The sequence below is a fragment of the Arachis hypogaea genome, chromosome 11 (genome assembly GCF_003086295.3).
Source record: "Arachis hypogaea cultivar Tifrunner chromosome 11, arahy.Tifrunner.gnm2.J5K5, whole genome shotgun sequence".
Taxonomy (NCBI): Eukaryota; Viridiplantae; Streptophyta; class Magnoliopsida; order Fabales; family Fabaceae; genus Arachis; species Arachis hypogaea.
In genome coordinates, this window is record NC_092046.1 from 51515502 (window position 1) to 51519975 (window position 4474).

General features: G+C 41.6%; 1 non-coding gene across 1 annotated transcript; it reads left to right on the forward strand.

Moving 5' to 3' along the window:
• Positions 1–2051: 2051 nt before the first annotated feature.
• On the forward strand, positions 2052–2158 carry LOC112724458 (small nucleolar RNA R71). The gene has a single exon (XR_003163619.1). It is a non-coding gene; the product is annotated as a small nucleolar RNA R71 (small nucleolar RNA).
• Positions 2159–4474: the final 2316 nt, after the last annotated feature.

The window sequence follows — 4474 nt, forward strand, 5'->3', positions numbered from 1 at the left end:
CATGTTCTAGGGAGAGAACTTTGTTGATGGTGAAAACCTTGAGTAGCTGAGATGGGATGGTGGGGAGATGAGGTGGGATATTTGGGAAGTAAGCTGAGATCACTTTATCCCCTGGAGAGAAATCTTCTGTAGGGATCTTCTTGTTCCCCCATCTCTTTGGTGGCTTCTTCTTTGTTTCTTTTGCTGTAATCCTGCTCTTTGTGGTCTCTTTTCCTAGGAAGATTTTGTTGCTGGTCTCATATGATTCTAGTGGTTTTGGCTCCACTTGAGCTTCCTTTAGCTGTGACACCTTCTAGCTATTTTGTTTATCAACCAAGGGGATTCCCAGGTGTACATTTTGTGCTTCAGTGCTTATTTCTTCCACCAGTGCTTTGTTGTGATTTTCCCTTGGTTCCTTGTGTTCCTGGTCTGCTTCTTGTGAGGGTTTGAAGACATTGAATGCGAGTTGTTCATCATGTATCCTCAGTATTAGCTCTCCTCGCTCCACATCTATGAGTGCTCTGGCTGTAGCTAGGAACGGTCTACCCAATATGATTGGGTGGATGGGACTCTCTTCCATTTCCAATATGACAAAATCTATGGGGAGGAAATAGTTTCCCACTTTCACCAACACATTTTCAACCACTCCCACTGCTTGTTTTTGAATTTTGTCAGCCAGCCTGATGACTACGTCTGTGGGCATTAGCTCATTGATCTGTAGCTTCTTCATTAGAGATAGAGGCATTAAGTTGATGCTTGCTCCCAGGTCACAGAGTCCCTTATCAATCAGTGTTTCTCCTATGGCACATGGGATGTGAAAACTCCCTGGGTCCTTCCTTTTTGTAGGCAACTCTGTTTGAATGAGAGCACTGCACTCCTTATTCATCACTATTGTTTGTCCTCCCTTGAGTGAGCTTTTCCTGGTTAGCAGCTCCTTCATATACTTAATGTATGATGGCATTTATTGGAGGGCCTTGATGAATGGTATGTTTACATGGAGAGATGCAAACATGTCAAGAAACCTTGAATATATTCTCTTCTCTACACCACCATTGAGTATTTGGGGAAAGGGTGCATAGAGTCTCAGTAGCTCCTTCTGTGTGATTGTGGTTTCTTGATGATTCTCTTCCTGCTTTTCTGTCGATGTATCTTCAGGTTGTTCTAATGGTTTGTTTGGTTCTTCCTCAGTCTCCTTATCACTTATAGAAACCATCTTGCAATCTTCCCATCTGACCTTCTTTGCTTCACCTCTTAGATTTTTCTCTGTGTCACTTGGGAAGCTATCAGTAGGTTTGGGGATCTTCTCAGAAAAGCATCCCACTTGAAACTCCATCCTCTTGATGGTGTCTCCCTGGTTCTTGATATTGGCTCGCACCTCCTCCTTGAACACCTTGTTATCTTGGATCTCCTTGCATATGCCTTCAAGTAGAGTTTTAATCCTTGAGAGTCTATCTTCAGATGATGGTGAGTTGAGACTGGAAGGATGAGAAGGGCCATTTTGACTTTGGTATGGATGCTGAGAGGTGTTGTTAGGTGGGTGTTGATATGACCTCTGTGTGGAGTGTTGGTGAGCTGCATTGTTATTAGGGTTGTGGCGTCTCTGATCATGGCTTTGATCCTGTTGGTTTTCGCACCCAAAATTTGGGTGGTTCCTCCAACCGGGATTATATGTTTTGGAGTATGGGTCATGGTGCTGCCTAGGTGAATTTCCAATGTAGTTGGCTTGTTCCTGATCACCCTCCGCTTCTTTATTCACTCCTTCTTGAGCTGCTGCTGAGGTGGTGATTGCTGCCACTTGATTCCTCTCCATCTTTTTTGTAAGGTCAGCCAACTGCTTGGTAATAAGCTTGTTTTGAGATAGCAGTGCATCCACATTGTTCAGCTCCATCACTCCTCTAGTGTTGCCTCTTTCAGAAGCATAGAAGTAGTCATTTTCGGCTACAGTCTCAATGACATCTATGGCTTCTTCAATGGTCTTCTTGTTCAGAGATCCTCCGGATGAGTGGTCTACTGCCTTCTTTGATTCATACGAAAGGCCTTCATAGAAAATGTGCAACTGCACCCATTCATTGAACATATCTGGCGGGCATCTTCTTGTCAGGTCCTTAAACCTCTCCCATGCTTCATATAGAGTCTCACCATCTTGCTGCCTGAAGGTTTGTACCTCAGCTCTCAACCTGTTGATTCGTTGAGGAGGATAGAATCTTGCCAAGAATTTGTTCACCACGTCTTCCCTGGTTGATAAACTCTCCTTTGGAAAGGATTCCAGCCATTTAGATGCTTTGTCCTTGAGTGAGAACAGAAACAGAAGTAGTCTATAGGTGTCAGGGTGAACACCATTAGACTTCACAGTATCGCATATCCTCAGGAAGGTGGTTAGATGTTGATTGGGGTCTTCTTGGACACTTCCTCCGAATGAACAATTGTTCTGAACAAGGGTGATGAGCTGTGGCTTTAGTTCAAAGTTATTGGCATGTATGGTTGGCCTTTGGATGCTACTTCCACAGTTTCCCAGATTTGGGTTGATGTAAGAACCCAGAACTCTTCTCTCTTGTCCAGCCTGATACGCTGGACCTTCTCTGCCATGGTTGTGAGCTTCTTCTCCATGATGGTTCTCCATGTTCTCATCCATGTTTGGTTCAAAGTACTCCTCCTCTTCCTCCGCACCAACTACTCGTTTTCCTCTTGCTTCCCTCCTTAATCTAAGGAAGGTCCTCTCAGATTCAGAATCAAAGGAAGTTGAAGCCCCGCTTCTTCTTCCTATCATACAACCAACAAGGCACAAGCAAGGAAATAGATGCAGAAAGTGTTCTTGTTAGAAATGTTGTTAGTGTGAGTGATACAATATATCAAACAGTTAGTGGGTCAGTGAACCAAATATTAAAACAAAATGCAGGTAACACCACTAATGGGTGAAAGGTAAAGGAAACGAAATAACTAAAACTGAAAGTAAATTACTCAGATGAAACTGAATCAAATAAAAGAAAAATGCTCAACCTAGTTATCCACCAATTTAATCATTGTTGATACAAAATTAATCCCCGGCAACGGTGCCATAAACTTGATGCACGGAAACTTGTCTCTTAACAAATCTCCCTCGGCAAGTATACCGAATTGTCATCAAGTAAAAACTCACAATAGAGTGAGGTCGAATCCCACAGGGATTGATTGGTCAAGCAACTTTAATTGGAGGAATGTTCTAGTTGAGCTAAGCAGAATTTAGTTTGAGAGTTACAGGAAATTAAATGGCGGGAAAGTAAATAACAGAAAATGTGAATGCTGGAAATAAAGAGCTGAAAATAGATGACGAAAAATAAATTGCAGAATCTTAAATGGGAATAGGGAAGATGATCATAGAAGTAATTGGCAGAAATTAAAGAGAATGGGTAAGATCAGAAATGGGGAGTTCATTGGTCTTAGGAGATGTTGCATCCTCCGGATCAAGTTCATTTTCATCTCTTCCTCAATCAATGCATTCATTGATCTCCTTGGCAATCTTAAGTGATTGAATTCCAATTCCTTGGTAATTCAATCTCTCAAATCTTGATCAATAGCCAATTCCTTGGTCCAATTGCTCATGAGAAGAGATGAGGTATGGTCACTGATTATACCACATGTATTTCCAAATCAAAGTGTTGGTAGGATTATATGTCACTATATCCATCCAAACCCCAATTTGGTCCAACATGAGAAAGCATTTCTAGCATGATCTCTTCATTTCTCTTCCAAGGTTCCGACGAGATCCAAGTATGAATAGCTTCTTTTTCAAGATAACTACTCAATTGGATGAAGATTGAAAGCTTTCTAGTAAAATCAAGAGAAAAGAAAGAAGAAGAATAATGAAAACTATTGTTGATCCATCAAATTACAACAGAGCTCCCTAACCCAATGAAAGGGGTTTAGTTGTTCATAGCTCTGGGAATGGAAAACAAATATGGAGAATGCATTCTGAAAAGTTAAACTAGAAGTTGCAGAGAAAGTAAAAATATAGAGAGTAATTCTAATAATGCCAAAAAGAGCTCCCTTCTAGTTCAAAGTTCTCCCTATTTATACTATTCTTCTGATCTTCTAGTTGCTTCTTCAAGTCTTGGATATGGGCCTTTGGATCTTGAGTTGAAGCAGTTATCATCTGCAGTGGGCTTAGCTTTACTTGCAGAGAGAGAGTGTGAAGTAGGCATGGACCTTAGCTTAGGACGTTAGTGGCGTTAACGTTAAGTGAAAGTGTGGGTTCGAGAACGTTAGTGACAATCACCTTTTTCACTAACGTTCCTAACCCAAGAATGGTCCACGTTAACTTCAATGTTAGTGGCACCAACGTGACCACTAACGTTGCCTCTTGGTCCTTCACACACGTTATTAGGGTTTACCTTTTTCAATAACGTTGAGAGCCCCACCCCCCTTTCTCCCTACGTTAGAATCCACGTTAGTATAGTTAACATGGCCTTTAACGTAGGCTTGTCAAATCTTCGAGAACGTTAGTGACACTTACCTTTGT